Below are 17159 nucleotides of genomic sequence, written 5' to 3' on the forward strand. Positions count from 1 at the left end.
CTGCATTCCCATCATGCTGGAACAGCACATCTTCCCCCAGCACGTCCTATTCAACACCCCCCAGCATCCGTGCTTCCCCATCTTTATTCAGTTTCTATCAGAAACACTAATTATCAATCACGTTGGGCATAAGTCTTGCAAATTTAAAGGAAGGTATCTCACATTATTCATCTTCCCTTTGTTTGTCAGAAATATAAAGTGAGAAATGAAAGCAACCCCATCATATTTGTCAGGCCCTTCAAAAGCCATGCAGGAAGCTCATCCATCACTCACTTTAAACGACCAAAACAAAATGGAGACAGAGAGGCACAGGGGAGCCCTGCTGGCTCGTTCCCAAAGCACTGTGGTTTGAGGACAGCACTGTAGGCAGCTGCCACCTCCACATGTCTGACCTCTTTCCCCTCCGTTCCCTCTCCCCCCCACACACAACAGGAATCCTACGTACACCCAACAGAAGGCAGCATTTTATGAGAACACAATCTTTGTTGTCAGTATATTTTGAATATTCCAATTTGGTTAGTGGTCTTCCACCACTAAATGTGTTATCCCCAAGGTGTTTTTGTAATAGGAAATTTTTAGTCATTACTGTTTTCTTCTCAGACAAACTGAATTTTCAACTAAATGCTGTTTTGATGGGGAAAAAAAAAATTGCATCATTATTACTCCCACTTAAATACATTCTTGCAGAGCTTCAGGGCAGCTCTGGTTTCCTCCTCTCCTGTCCCCTTCCTCTAAGGACAGTGTAACCTTGGAGGTAGGGGACCTGTGCTATTGTGTAACACGCTGAAGCAGAGCATCACTTCCTTACTCTCATTTTGTTTTGCTTTTCATCAATTTTCTATGAAAAACATCTCTAATTGGTTCTGCTAGGTCACACACAGAGGCAGTTTCTCTGTGCACTGATAAAGAACAGTTAGAAAACTGGGAAGGTTATTCCATGGCAAAACCAAAGTCTTGAATGTCTGACATCTTGAACGTGTGACATTTGAAAAAAGGCACTGACAACTGTCTCAGTTAAATAGGAAAAACAGTGCAATAGCAAAAATTCTGAGTAATGTTTTGCTCCTTTGGAAAAACCACTTCTCCTAGAAAAAGAATTGTGATGAAAACGTTGTAAACCAGACAAATGGCCTTTCCATGAGATGCAAGCCATGCAGTACATTAAAGGAGAACGACTCCTGCCTTTCTCACTGGGGCTTTCTACAATTTTCTTTTGCTTTCATTTCAAATAAAGGTCAAAATATATAGAAAAATATTGGAGCTGCTCTCTTCATGCGGGAAAATGAAAAAGAAAAAAAAAAGCATTACAGATGTCAAGGTTCTGGCAGAAAAAATCGATGAATTAAACACTGCTCTGTGTCTGACAAGTGCCTACCTGTCCTGGTCTACTGTCTGAGCTCCTATGGGATACCCACAAAATACACGGTAAGCAATAACAACTCTACCAGAAGAGCCTAACCCCTTCACTTCTGAATACCTCTGGCAGATGAACAATCATGGTGCTAAAGATGACCACCGCCAACAAACGCCCCCTGCTTGCCACTGGGATGTCCCATTCTCAGCACTTCCGAGGCCAGCAGCATCAGCAGCCAAAGCATAAGCAATGCTGGCCCCAAAAGCCACTTTTCCTGGCACAGACAGCCCCACATCCCTGTCGGAACAGGGAAATCTTGGTCAGCTCAGTGCACTCCTCATCCCACTGCTGGCAGGGTGCCCACGTCTGTGCTTACAGCTGGATGCTGCTGAGAGGCACATGTGAGTTATGGGCCACACACAGCCAGATTTGGTTTGGCCCTCTACAATCTTGGTCAACTGAAGCAAAAGTATCCCTGAATAAAGACATCAGTGATCTTAGCAAGCCGGGTTCATTAAGTCGGCCTGAGCTGTGGGCAGGTGGATCATTACCTGAACATTAACAAATGGAGAAGCAAAGACTCAAAGTGGTAGAGTTTGGAAGACAGAGACATGCCTTTGTTATGTAAGCTCAGCTTCAGACAAAATCCAATAATTAATTTCCACTCTGCAAACAGAGCTCTTTGCAATTCCATCCCCCTAAGCTCAATACCACTTTCCATTTAATTTCCTCTGTGCTCAGGATGTCCCTCACTTTCTTCACCCTGCAGTTAATTACTGTAATACATTCCTCAGTTCGTAGGTTTTTGTTTTTTTTCCCCAGCCACAGCAGTTTGCAGAAGTGCAGTCAGCTCCCCCAGCTCCAGTTCTCCCCCATCACATTTTGAGATGTGTCAAAACCCTTTAAGCACTATGCTGGGACATTCTAGTGGTTGGCGACCCTGCCCATGGCAGGGGGTTGAACCTAGATGATCATTACAGTCCTTTTCAACCCAGGCCATTCTATGATTCACCCCAAAACTCCCACTATCATCTCCCACACAAGCCCCAGCTCCTCCATCGCTGCCTTACTCAGCCGATAGAGCATGGGATGGGAACGTGGCACGTGCTTCAGGCAAGGGCAAGGTGAGGACACCTCCAATTTCCTATCACAGCAGAAGCACACTCAGGTCACGATGAATTTTCCTCCTTTCACACCCACGTTGACAAGTGCTCAACACAAAGGGACACATGATGCTGGGTTGTGTGGCAGCACCTCCAGCACCCAGCCATGCTGCCAAGCCCAGGTGAGATGCAGCATTTACTCCTGTAGCCGCCAGAGAAGCACTGACAGCACACTGCACTGCCTCTGCAGCATCTCATCTCCTCCAGCCCAAATTTGTGCCATTTTCCAGGTCTCTGAGAGCAGACAGCTCTGGTCCTGCAGCAGGACCCTCCCAGAAGGACTCACTGCTGCTCTTCCCCATAGCAGCATCCACCAAGATGAAAAGGGAACATTGCCTTCTCCATTGCCTCTAGTCTAGCCCTCACCTGACCCAGCAGGGAAAGGCAATCTTTCAAGAAGAATTTAAGCTCAACCCTGATGAGATGAGACAGTTATTTCCTCCCCTTTTTCCAGCTCAGACTTCGCTCCCCATCTCTGCTCCCTGGCTCCTGTTCTCTCGCTACTTCATCCTGCACCAGCCTCCACCATCCCCAACTGCCTTGCACCAAACTGTGTGTTGGCTGTCCAGGGAGGATGCTCTCTGTGTCTGTTCCTGGACACGGCCCCTCTGCTTCCAGGCTGGGGATCTCCGCATCCTTCTCTCATCCACTGGGCAGGCACATCCCAGGTTGGACTTCTTTGTACCACTGGGTTGCATGGCTATAAGAATGCACAAGGTTCAACCAACTCCATCCTCTCCTCATGCCAAAACAAACCAAGGCTGATTGTTCCCCTTTATTTTATTAGCTTGACATATACACACACATTTGTCAAGATCAAAGTTAAATCAGCCCAGAAAAAAAGAAGAGAAGGATTCTCTCTCTAAACAGAAAAAATAAATCAGGATATGAGTGACACTTTCCACCTGATCCAAGCCACCTCACCCACCAGCATCCCAGCTATGGATCTGAAGCCTGGCACTTCTGCCCTACCTCAGGGTGAGCCCATAGGAATCAGGGAGAGAGCAGACCACTCTCCTGCCCTGACAGCTCCTGAGCAATCCAGCAACATCCCCACAATACTGCTGCCTGACATGTAGTTTTAAACACAATCCATCAACTCTGTTTGCAGGTTAAATGTCAAGAATTTAATTAAACTCAATCCCAAGCAGCAAAGTCTAATACCCAGAGAACAAAAAGATAATATCCGTCTTTTCTTTCTGGGAAAACGGGAACCTATTATTTATTATTTTTGAAGTGTATATATTTAACAACTGATGACTTTGCAGGAATGTCATACTTATTTTGTAAGTAGAGGCAGGAGTGGGGAGCAGAGATACCCATGAAGGCAAGGGATGCACAGTTACAAGCCAGAGATACAGAGACCAAAATTCAGATTTCCAGCTGGGAATTTGCCACCAGAGGGAGTTACAGCAATTGAAGAAAACACGCTTAATTAACAATGCAAAAATTAACTGAAGTGCTGTAGATCCCAAGATATGGATTCAAGAAAAGCACCTTCTTTCTCCACACCAGCCTTTCCAAGTCAGAAGGTAACAGCTGGACAGCAGCATGTTAAACTCAGCAAGTCTCTCTTTACTCATCCTTTTAGCAAGAGATCTTTGTCAAGGGCCAAAAACTCATACTAATGCCACCAGGAAGACAGGTGTAGCAGCTGCCCGCTCTGTGCCATGTCCTTCTGCACAGCTGCTCATCCTCATCTGCAGGCTCAGCCACCCTCTACTTCCTTATTCTCCTGGCTCAGTGTCCCAGTGGGATTCTCCAAACCATGCCCAGCACAGCAGAAATCTGATCACAGAGGCCTCTGAATGCTGCTGCGATACGGCTCATAAATAATAACTGATGGAGAAAGCAGAGGACACAGCAACAAAGATGTGGATTTACCACCACTGTTTCTATGAACCTGCACTCTATTGTTAACATGTAACACTGCTCTGCAATATCAGACATCGATCTACCCCAGAACAGCTGCTGGTTGGGGTATAAAAACAAGGCCAGCCATCACCCTTATAAAAAGGAAACCTCATTAGATACAATTGGAAAAAGCAGGATCGAACTTAAAGACATACATAAATGACATCTGGCTACCTATTTCCATTTCTAAGGGAAAAGCAAATGTATTCTACTAACAATTAAAGAAACATATTATTAATGTACTAATTTCAGTTTGAATAATACAAGCAGCATGAATGCTGGGCTGCAGCAGGCCACAGGTAATGCTTCTCACAAAGCTCCAGCACAGCTGAACACCAAACCCACAGCGACCCTGCTTGGGTCCCTTCTACACCCAGACTGGAACTGCTGCGAGAGATCAGCGGCTGGACATCCCAAATCAGCCCCCTGCGGCACCTCAAGTGGCTGCTACCCAGAGGGGAGCACGTCTGCTGTCATCGAATCATTGAAGTTGGAAAAGATCATCCAGTCCAATCATGTACCTACCACCAACACTGCCCACTAACCATGTCACTAAGTACCCTACATCTACTTGTTTCTGGAACAATTCCCTGGACAGTGGCTCCACCACCTCCCTGGGCAGCCCATTCCAATGCCCAAACACACTTTCTGAGAGGAAAAAAAGAATTCTTCCTAATATCCAACCTGACAAGTCCTGACACACCATGAAAGCTCTCAATTCCACTGCTATTCTGCTCAGACCATAAAAGTAGGATGGCAGGGATGGAAGAAGGGAAGCACACAGCAGTAGAAGCGAACCAAACCTCTGCCCAGCACAGAGACGTTTTGCAATTACTTAGCATAACAAATTGAAGCACGCAACAACATGCCCTCTGGGTAAAACCTAGAAGAAGTGCATTCATCTCCAAATGTCATCAGCTGAAAGAATATTTGCATCCACATTCTGTATCTTTATCAGCAAAAGGGCCTCGAATGAAATTAAAACAACCTCCTGCCCTACCACAGTAGTGTTGTGTGTACCTTCTGCTGCTCTGCCACCACTTCCACTGCAATCCTCACACCTTCTCATTCCTGACATCTTAATGCCTCACCTCCTTTTACCAACAAACAATGCAAAAGACAGTTAATTCACCCCAAATCTCTCATGGAGGAACACTGCAGTATTAACAAGGCAGCTCCAGCAGCAGAGGGAACACCTCTACCCAGCACTGCCATCAAAAGCAGCACAAGGCACTCCCTGAAAGCTGTTAGCAATCCACATTTTTGAAGGACCCAGCCCATTTCAAAGGATGTGCGGAGGAGAGACTTTTGCACAGCTTGTGTTTCAGAAGTCTAGCATGGAGGTGGGGCTGCTTGTCGTTAAGCCCCTGGGGATGCATCAAATTCTTGACATTCAGGGACGCAACACATTTAAAGCAATCTGGTGTCTTACGCTTCACCATCTGAATTACAAAATTGCCTTCCAGGCTGAGGCTCTGCCAACAGCTCTTCCACGCCTTACGCTGCAGATCTTCTGTCCCTCTGGGTCACCAACATGATTTAGTGGTGACTTGGGACCACATCACTGCTCTGTAATAAGAAACTAATCTCTTATTTCTGACCAGCTAGTGACCTTCAAAGTCCCTTGCCATAAACCACAAAGATGTCTGATTGCAGTAATTACCCTTGGTAAATCAAAAGGTCTCAAGACTTTTCTAGACAACATCATTTTTAGCAGCCATCTGTATTTTGGATTTATTGGAAGGCTAGAGTTGTTTCACATGGCTACTCAACCATGCATCCTAGGGCCATTTTAGGATATTTGTGTTCAAAGTAGCAAAGTACAAAATAAGCTCTGATTAATACTGTAATCGAGGGTCCTGGTGTCTCGAGCACACCAGCTGCTCCCAAAGTGACAGAGAGATATGGGAATGGCAGTACCAGTGGTGAGGGAGGAAGTACTTCAGTGTAAGTAACCCAGGCATCTAGAAAATAGTCTAAGGAGGAATTCAGCTCATTAGAGATGAAGAATTGTTCAGTGGCCAGAGAATTCAGGTTTAAATCTCTACTTCAATACCACCATTTAACACGACTGAGGATAAATCACAACAGGCACTTTCCTGTGAAAGAGAAACAACTCCTCCCACCTTTGGAAGCTACACGTGGCAGGGCATTACTTGAAAGGTCAGAACAGATGGTGAGGGAGGCCATCAGGTGGATGGACAACAGACCGATCATTTGATTGCTCTGAGCAAAAAGCATCAGGCACCAATTAGAACCATGAGCACGGCCTATGCAATACACACCTCAATGTGTTACATCACCTGAGTTACAGACCAGAGTCACAAATCTTTGCATGCAATCCACCTTGGCTGCCTTTTCACGAGAGCTCAATTTGCAAAATGTATCTGAGAAGATTGGCCTCACCAGAAAGCCTTCCACCAGTGTCGGTTTGCATGTTCCCAACATATGTGCTCCTAACAGCAACAGTGGATGCACCTGAAGAAAATATAGCTTAAACATCTACAACATCGACGTTCTCATTTTAATAACCACGAGCATCTAAACCCCCAGCTGGAGCTGGCCACAGCATAGAAAATGCTATGCACCCTTACTGCCATTCACAATTTCAACCCACAGATTAAAGAAGCCGTTGAGAAAATAAGACTAACTGAAGAGTATCCCTTCAGTCTTTTCAGTAGAAATAGGTGACAACAGGAGATTATTGGCTGAAAGCTAGCAAAAACTACCTGCAGCAGACGATTCCACCCAAAGGCACAAATAAAAAAAAAAAAAAAAATCTATCAACTGTTGATCCACCACCTTCGTTTTCACAATTACTTCTTAGAACACATTCAGCTTGCTTCAAAGCACCCTCAGAGCTAGAGCTCCCACTCTGAGTTCCCCAGAGATCAGCTGCTGTTGAAAGCAATCAGAGTTGTGGAAGACTTGAAGTTTGTCTGCTTGACTTTTAATGATGTGCATCGCTGTTCAGATGGCTTATAAACCAGTTTCACCATTATCAATCATATCAGGGGGTTAGTCAGCCCAGCAAAGAAACATCAGACTCCTTTGTTTAGCTTTGCTACACTTGAAGAAAAAAGGCACTGAAGTGTTCTCAAGAAGCACTCAGCAGAGGGAAGCATACATTAAACTGTAAACAGAAATAGAACTGTGAGAGCAGATTCGTCAGTCACTGAGGCTCTTATTGGGGTTTATCAGCCAGCCCCAAGCTGGGTCAGTGATTACCCCAGCACAAGACTCGTGCAAAATAGCAGGGGATGGGGACAGCGTGAGCCACCTTGTTATTTTCTATCAGCAAAAAGCTTTAGAAAGAAAAGTCTTGAACTAAAACAAGCAATGCTTGAAAAAGGAGGGGAAACGAAACCAGCAACATGAGAGGCCTGAGGCTCCAAGAGCTGCTGAGTTTCTGTTGTACTCTTCTAGGAATTCAATGGAAGTCATTCAGCTCCGTGACTCAATACCTGCACAAGAGATTCAGGCCCCCCACTCATGCCAGCAACTGGCTCACCACCATGCAAGGCAATTATGTCAAGAGGGTAACGAAACTCCACTCCCTGCTGCCAGCCAGATTGTGGCTCTCATTTGTCTGTGGGTCTTACATGTTGTCCTGATGGTCAGACAGCCACTGTGAGCCTCAATGTCACTGCTCGAGGTCTTCTCAAGGGGTATCAGATGTCATGGTTAACCCCATGGATCTCAGCCAGCTCACTGGGAGTCTCTCTCTGTGCTCGAGCAGCAGCAGCATCGCCATCCTCACATCACTTGCTGCACATCTTCCCCTCTCTTCTTCTACACAGCTGCGCCAACTCTTCCTTAAAACCTCACCTGGCCTCTGAATGGCTTTTTGAGAGATCCCGTTACATCTATCTGGTTACATTCCACATCCTGCATGCAAACCATGCGCTGCTCCCCACAGCTCACCAGCTGCCACCTCCCCCACTAGCAGCACAGGAATGCTGCTGCTACAGAGAAGTTCTCGGACTCATTCTGCATCCATACAGGATGCCAACTGCTTGGCAAGAGCCTACACGGAAGCATATTATATTTATGATCTTATTACAGCTTAAAAGATTATCTCTGTGTCATTTTCTTGAGTTACAGAATCAGGTCTGTTTTTAAATGGAACCAAGCACACAGCCCAAGCTGACTTCTAAGCTTTAGCAGATGTTTGCTGGAAGGCCAAAGCACAGGTAACAATGAGGTACAGCAAAGGGCAAAAATAGAGAGATGAAATACAGCCCCCCCAGAGCTCAATTACTTCTGACTCATTCTCCCAAACGAGTTCCTTGCCTTCATAAATCAGAAGGAACAGAAACACTCATGCTGCTGCTGAGAGGTTAATTATTCCTGTGCAGTGTGAGGGGAAAACACGCACACTAACGGTGCCAGCTCACAAGACTGTGCTCATGTTGGCAGTGAGAAAAACATGCATTTAGAGCTGCACAGGGTTCTGCTGCAGCCATACAACAGCCTTGAGGCACCACACTGTGGGCTGCAGGAGGACTTGGGAACTCATCCCACCTGTAATCCAGGAGCTGCAGGAGACAGAGCATGGGGATGTCTGCAGGAACAAGCCCCAAGTACCCTGTAGTGCCTACAAGGGCCCAGCACCCTCACTCCTACCTCCTGTACCATGGGACTACAGCGTGTGGTTCAACTAATTCCCTGACAAGCACCACGAGGAAGGAGCAGTGTCAGAAATCTTAATGATCTCTAGAGCTCTCTTTAAAGCAGGGCACTCTGGAAATCCAGGATGTTTCCATGACTTTTTGTAAGGTGCGTGGATTTGGATTTTGGAAAACAGAAGGTCCACAAACAGCACAGGGAGGGCACATTGCCAAATACTTTCTTCTGCAGCAGCCCAACCACACACCTCAGCAGGCTAGCGGGGGCATTTGATGGTGCTGCAAATTGCATCATCTTGAGCTGTCATCCCTGGATTTACTCATTCAAATTTAGTTACTGGTAGATCAAATTCTTGTTATCAACTTCCCCCCCCCAACGTGATTTTTCTTATTAGGAACAACTTAAAGCCAAGAGCAGAAAGGCCTTTTAACAGTTAAAAGGTACATCTTTCTGCTTTTAGAAACTCGGCCTGGTGAAGAAAGTTACACTGTAGATTTTCTCTGAGAGCAAACTTTGCTTTCCTTAGGAGCATTACAACTATGACTGCCAGCAGCTGCTCCAGCTCTCCTGTCAGCCCAAACCTACAGGGGCATTTAACAGCAGCAACTCACAGGAGCTGATCAATGAGAAAGAATAGAAGCTAAGCAGATACTTCTAATGGACACCAATATCTGAGGTTATCCAAAATTACAAGGTTAGAAAAACAGAGATAAACTAATAAGCAAACACAAGTGGTAGATACAAGTCTGACCAAGGGTTATATGTTCAAAATCAATTACGTTCTAAACAAAAGACTGATGTTTCAAGAATTACTGTTTTAATCCTCTCATCTTCCAGTAATTCGGGGCGGGACAGGGGGAATAAAGATCAACAGCAATGAAAAGAGGGGTAAACCCAAAGAACATCAGCCTCATATGAAAACAGTCACAGCACGAGCCTTGTACAAAGCCAGATGCACAGAACATCCGTTTGGTCTAATGTTCAGGTGAACAGACAATAAACTCTGCTCATTAAAACACTCATTTCTTTTTAGGGCAGCCATCTGTCCTTAGCATAGACAATATTCAATGCAGATACCTCTACCATGCCTGAACAGCAACCAAATGCCATGCAATGGTTTCTAAACAAGACCTGGCATCTACCTGGCCAGTTTTGACCCAATTCCATTTCATTTATCTATTTGATCCTCACTGACAAGACCTCAATCCATGACAGAGACACCAGAGCTACTCCTGGGGCTCCTAACAGTGAGCACTATGCCAAGCATGCTGCCCCGGCACAGGACCGCCCAAGTCAACCCACTGGTAACTGGAGTTAAACCACTGGTAACAGAGACCTCAGCCACCCATAGAGGTGTTAGGGGGCACCAAGAGGCAGCACAGGGTATGGTCACATCAGTAGTTACAGGCAGGTGAAGGGATGAAATTTTGCATAGTAATCACATGGAGTTAGGAGGCCAGCAAAGGAGGAGCAAACAGGACAGCGCTGCACACTGGGAGTAGGCTAGTTTTGTGTCACTACACTGCAATCTCAGGGATAGTTCACAAAATGCAGCCAATTATATTAAAAATAAAAGACTTCAAAAAATTCTGTTGTTGTCTGCAGTCCTACCTCTGGTGAGCACTCAGAACCCAGAAACACTTCATTTTGACAAGGTAACCTTGTTTTGATCAAGGGGAAAGGTCTCACCTGGATTCAGCCACATAGCTCATCTTTGAGATATCTATCCAACTAGAAAATGAAATTAATTAATTAATTCAAAGACTGTTCTCCCATCCAGAGCTTCCTTTAACTTTAAAAAAAAAAAAAAAAAAAAAACCAGAGATAAAACCCAGATGCACTTCCAGGAACAGGATCTCACCAGCTTTACTCCTCTGGTGCCAACACTGCCCTGAAACAGGTGGTCATAACAAACAAAACCAGCAGAGCCACACATTTTCCAGAATGCTCCGAAGATCTCCTGACCAGGTTAAGAAGAGCAGAGCTCAGCAGCACATATGCTCCTTCAGTAGGGCAGTGCTGGCACTAAAGGAGAGTTGACAAGATCTTGTTCCTAGAAACACACCTCGGTTTATGGGAAAATGGGGTACGTTGCCAAAGGAGTGACCTGTCCTCCTGCCACAATGATAGGACACAGACGCTGGCTGAACTGTGACATCTCAGTAAGCACAGTGTACAAAACCACACAAATTACCATCCTATCACCACACAAATTAAATCAATTTGTCTCCATTTGCACTCTCGACCTTTTCTCTCAGCAACACCCTGTTCTCCCTGTACACCTCTCTGCCAATCTACCACCCAATTAACCTTTCATTAAAGGCTTCCTAGACATTTGCAAAAAGGCCACAAGACCCGTGCTTAGCACTCTATTTCATATGCATTACAACAACCACACAGCCCAGCTTACACTCCCTTGCAGAAGCAGGACTTTCAGCCTTACCCTTTGGCACCAGAGCACAGGTGGGACTCCAGAAATCACTTCTTCCAAAAGTTCTCCCATAACCTTTACTCACGACCTTGGCATCTTCCCTTAGCTGCTTCTTTCTCAGCCTAAGGAATCCCAGTTTTCTTCCTGAGCCAGGAGATCAAGAGCAGCAGGTGGTACAATCATAGGCTTACACAGCTGCATCATGTTTTCTTCTATTGCCTTTGCTAATAACTCCTAATGTTCCAATTGGTTTTGATCAGCACTGGGCTAACATTACCACAGAGCTCTGCATTATAACCCAGGACCTGGAGCCCCAGGAGCCTGCAGGCACCTCACAGCTCATCACCTCGCGTGATGAGCACCTCACAGGCACCTCACAGACAGAATTGTTGTGTCTGACTTCACATCTCCCACCCATTAAATTCATCTGTCATTTTATCATCCCGCCATTCCATTTCAGAACACCCTTCTGCACATCTTCACACTTCACCCTTGTATTTGCTACCTCAAATAGCTTGCTATTTTGCCAAAACTCATTTCTCTTCTATTCGTTCCTCTTGCAATTCACTGATGTGCACCTGAAGCAGCCAAAGGTAGCAGAATGAACGTTACAGAATTCTACCTATGACTAGGTTGGATAGTAGAAATAATTTCTTCTCAGTAAGAGTGGTGATGCACTGGCACTGCTGCCCAGGGAGCAGTGGAGTCACCATCCCTGGAGGGGTTCAAGAACTGGGGAGATGTGGCACTGAGGGACGTGGTCAGTGGGCATGGTGGTGGTAGATAGACAGTTGGACTAGATCATCTTGGAGGTCTTTTCCAACCTTAACAATTCTGTGATTCCTTCCACCAGGAAAGCCAATTTACTTCCACTCTCCATTCCTCTTGCTTTAACTTACTACTTCCCTATGTTTTCACAGCAGATCAGTTTCCTTAAAATCTTCTATAAGGAACTTAGATAAAAGCCTTTGAAAATCCAAGCAGGCTTTATCAACAGAGCTCTCTACTCCACACAGCCGTACGCCCCTTCAAAGCAGCATTTTGCCCTTTGCTTTCCGACGTATTCATTTGCAGCTCTTCTCACTTTGAAAGCAAATTCTGAGTTTCATGGGATGCTTTCAAGAGCAAAGCTTTTCTAGCTGCAGGTATTTTAAAAATTCACACAGACGGAAGAATTATGTCCCAATGTGCCTCTTCTGTAATCTCACAAACACCTCCTAGACCCATTTTCCCTTTAAGTAAGACAAAAAGAAATCTTTGCCCAAACATCACTATCAATACTAATGCAAACCTTTTCATCTCATCTGTTTTTCTTCCACCTCTTTAGAGAGTACAAGCCAGCCTCAGACTAGGTTCAGCAAAAGCTGGTAAAGGTCTTATTGCAAATATTTATTCAGGTGTTGACCCCTAAAGCAAATCAGATTAACTTGAAGTCTCTACAAAACTCAATGCTTCCCAGTGGTTTCTCTCATTTTACCAGCTGCAGGACCCCTCGCAGCCCCATGCCTCCCTCCACACCCAGCTCTTAGTGCCCACTGCTGATAGCTCAGTGCCAGGGCAGAATGCAGTAGTGAGAGGGGAAAAGCCAGTGCTGTCACACACTGCTCTTACAGAGGTGCATCAGCACCATGCACCGCTGGAGGCAAAGGGATGTAGAAAGGCAGCTAAAGATCTGGGCACACCCTGAATCCCACCTCATTCAAAAGTGTTTTGCTGGCCACTTGATTTCTGTTTGTTTTCCCTCTCACCCACCCCTCCCTAACAATTATTACAGTCAGACCCTTCTGCAGAAATTACCACTTTCCCCTGGAGTCACATAAAAACATGAACCTAAGTGCCATTCCAGAGCTATTTATGAGAAAACAAAACTATGCAATGCACAGTTGGGACAAAATCTTTTCAGAAACATTTACACTGCAGGGCAGGCACCTTGATGTTAAAAACATACAGAAAGCTGACAAAGGGAAAACATTTCTGCAGAGCAAACATTGAATAGAAACAAGGAGTTTGGTGGTTCAGAAATGCAGTGACGGCCCTCAGAGAAATCTGTATGTCCAAAACACATTAAGTTCATCCTTCATGATCCATTCAATGCAGCATGCACAGCTGGACAGCACAAACCACACACATTTGTTACCCAAATTGAGGGCTTCAGAGAGGCTCCAGATGTGAAAGCTATGAGTTTACAAACCAGAGGAAGTTTCTCCTACAGACTTGACACCAAACAAAACTGATAATGTTTTTAGAAGTGAGATCTTGCACGTGCTAAGGGCTTAGTAAACACAGCAAAGAACACACTACTGTGGTACTACATTAAAATTCAATTTCCTTCCCTCATTTAACATCTATAGGTCACACTGGGTGTAATCCCTGGAACACTTCAGATCTGCAGAAAAACTCCTGGAGGTGTAACTGCTAAGGAATAGGGAGGACGTGCCTCAAAGATGCTCCCAAGCCAGGGGCTGAGGAAAGCTCACAGAAGAGCAGCTGCTTTGGTGTGGGGACTGGACCTGTCCCTGACACACGGGATGTGCCCAGGGATGTGCTGCCAGAGTAGGCTGCTGGTCAGGGAGCCCCACAACAAATCTGAAGCATACTGCTGTCCTCAGCTTCCAGCACTTCCTATCACCACAGGGCTACAGGAGCTGGCAGCAGACAGCATTTGCCACAGCACTGGGACACGCAAAATTTCTGCACTATCAAAGGGCCAGTAACTTGAGGTATTTCTCATTCATGCTCACATATTTCATAGAATCTTCTGAGATGGAAGGGACCCTTGAAGGCCATCTGGTCCTAATCCCCTGCAATATACAGGAACACCTACAGCTCCATCAGGTGCTCAGGGCCCATCCAGCCTGACCCTGGCTGTCTCCTGGAATCCACCACATCTCCGCGCAATCTGTGCCAGTGCCTCACCACCCTTATTGTAAAAAAAGGTATTTCTTACAGTCAATGTAAATCTCTTTTAGTTTGAAATTATTTCCCCTTGTCCTATCACAAAGGACCCTGCTAAAGAGCCTGTCACCTCTGTTCTTCTAGTTCTCTTTTAAATACTGAGAGGCTGCTATCAGGTCTCCTCAGAGCCTTCTCTCCTCCAGGCTGCACAGCCCCAGCTCTCTTAGCCTGTCCTCATAGGAGAGGTGCATTTCTTGGATAATTTGTGGCCCTCCTCTGGAGGCACTCCAGCAGGTCCACAACTCTCCCGTACTGAGGGCTCCACATCCGGATGCAGCATTCCAGCTGAGGCCTCACTGCACAGCAGAGGGGCAGGATCACCTCCTTGACCTGCTGGCTGCGCTGCTTTGGACACAGCCCAGGGTACAGTTGGCTTTCTGGGCTATGAGGGCACACTGCTATCTCATATCCAGCTCCCATCTGCCATTTCTCAGGCAAGAAGTATCTCCATGTTCACCTTGCAAATGAACATTTAACAATCAGCAGTACGGCCCCATAGCTTATTCTCCTTGACCTTCTGGACCACCTATGGTCTGTGGATGGTAATTTGGTACTAGCTGGTTGGTGGGAAATTGTTACAGTAAATAAACACAAGGATTATGTAATATCACCCTTTATTACCTCCCTTGGGGAAGATAACACAGAGAAGGAAAAGAGGCTTCCAGTATTGACAGATTTCTTTACAGAATTTCTATTTTTGACAATTTTCCACTTGGTCTGTTGCCACAAATGCAATATTGAATAATTACGGTGCTCCCCTGCACTTCTTCCCTTTTCAGCTAATCACCCAAACTCCACAAGCAAACATAAAATCAGTGGGTTTACTTAAGTCATCCCAAATGTGTCCTTTAGACACCGCTCTCACTGCAGCATCACAGTCATTTACACATTCAAAGTCAGGACGTGACAGTGTGGTAGCAGCCCTGCAGTTTCAGAGAGGCTGTGCCAGATGCCCCACACACCAACAGCAGCATCTCAAGAAGGGCAGAAACACTTCAAGTGGAGCAAAACCTGTACATGTGTCAGCACAGGGAGACGTGGAGGCTCCCTGCTGCTGTTAGGGAGGAGGAGCAAACAGTCTCATCCAACAACTTCTCACCTGAGTACATTATTTGAAATTCACTTCCCATAAGACACCTTAAGAACACATTTTGCCTCCCTTCCCATTTTTAATATCCCCTCTTTCAGGCAGCTGATGTATTTCGCATGCTTTCATCAAGAACAAAAAGTCCAAAAGGAGAAATATACAGACAGCATAATGTTGACATTTGATGTTGGTATTTAGCCATAATGTCAGCTTTTCTAGCTTCACAATTTGTCAGCAATAATCAGAGACAGGGATCTTTTTACATTAGGAAGTAAAAGTCTCTTTGAATTGTGTTATTTAGAGTGTAAGAGCACACACGGCTCTCTCAGATACAGTGGAGGAAAGACCTTACCTTGCATAAGGATTTGCAAAGCTTTGGGATGGAAAGGGAAAACAGCATGCTGTATGGTACAGCAATTTAACTCCCCAATAAGGGCTACAAAGACCAAGTGTGTGGCATCAGAAACCGTGTCAACACCTTTAGATCTACACACAAAGCCCCCTGGCTCTGCAGTAAAAGTGCACCTGAACTTCCTCCCCAGAAAGCAGCAATTCCAGCACTTCCCACATGAAGAATGCTTTCAGGCTGTAAAAGCAGGTTACAGTGAATGGAGCTGATGGCAGCTGAGAGAGCGAGCAGGGCAGTTCATCTCCCAGCCCATCAAATTGCAGACTGCCAGCAGAAGCCATTTCCTTCAATTCAGAATATTCCCTCCCTTTTCCCCCTTTAACAATGGGCCCAGAAAAAGCCACAGACATCTGTCAAACCCAGATGGCTCACTTGGAAATCGACCGCATGCTTATAAGGAAAGCCATAGAGCCAACAGAGCAGGGCTGAATATTTATGTACATTGGAAGCTGCTCATCTCTGAGATGACAACTTGAACACTCTCTCAGCTTTGTTGCAGGCAGGACCAGGAGCTACTGCTCCACTGTGGGCCCTCAGGCACTGCATGCAAGTGATTTGAATCCAGGAGGTGAGACCTTGCAGCTCTGCCTGCACTTCCCATATCTCCAGAGTTTCTACAGATGGGAAATTGCACTCAGGAAGAGGGATACCCACAGGACTATTCAGTAACTGTACACACAGCAGCAAGAGAGTACAGGTTCTGAGCTCAGCTGTAAGTGAAATGTAATTCTGCCCTTTAAAAGAAAGAGTCATGAGGGAGATAAAAAGGAAACATAACTCCACACTGAAAAGTGTAATTTCCAGGGGATTAAGCTATTGTGCTATTTGCTCATCTATTTCAGCTGCTGCTCAAGATGTTAACCTCACTACTCCCAGTGAAGCAATGAAAACAATTATTGAGCTGGCAATGTGATTTTCAGCTGAGAAGAAACACGTATTAAGGAAGGAGCAAGGAGTTCCACTGGGATCAACCGCTTCCAGTCCCAGCAGCACCCTGTGACCTGCAGGAAAGCAATCAGACCTGCAAGGCAGCATGAGAGCAACAAGCAGAGAGGGGACAATACATCTGCCAAACCACAGAGCCCACAGGGGACACAGCATTGATGACCCTCAGAAATGGCACTACCTTTTCTCTGGGACTTTCACTGTTACCAGCAGGTGCTACTAAAAGCAACGCTATGATAATGGAACTATCACGAGGAGCTCAAAGCCCTCAG

At 45.6% G+C, this 17159-nt stretch overlaps 1 protein-coding gene across 4 annotated transcripts in view; it reads right to left on the bottom strand.

Annotated features, from left to right (window-relative positions):
* The window catches only part of GRIP2 (glutamate receptor interacting protein 2), a 248274-nt gene that overhangs the window by 170004 nt on the left and 61111 nt on the right, over positions 1-17159 (bottom strand). The gene's annotated exons all lie outside the window — the stretch shown is intronic.

The sequence above is a fragment of the Phasianus colchicus genome, chromosome 11 (genome assembly GCF_987193195.1).
Source record: "Phasianus colchicus chromosome 11, bPhaCol1.hap1.1, whole genome shotgun sequence".
Lineage (NCBI taxonomy): Eukaryota > Metazoa > Chordata > Aves > Galliformes > Phasianidae > Phasianus > Phasianus colchicus.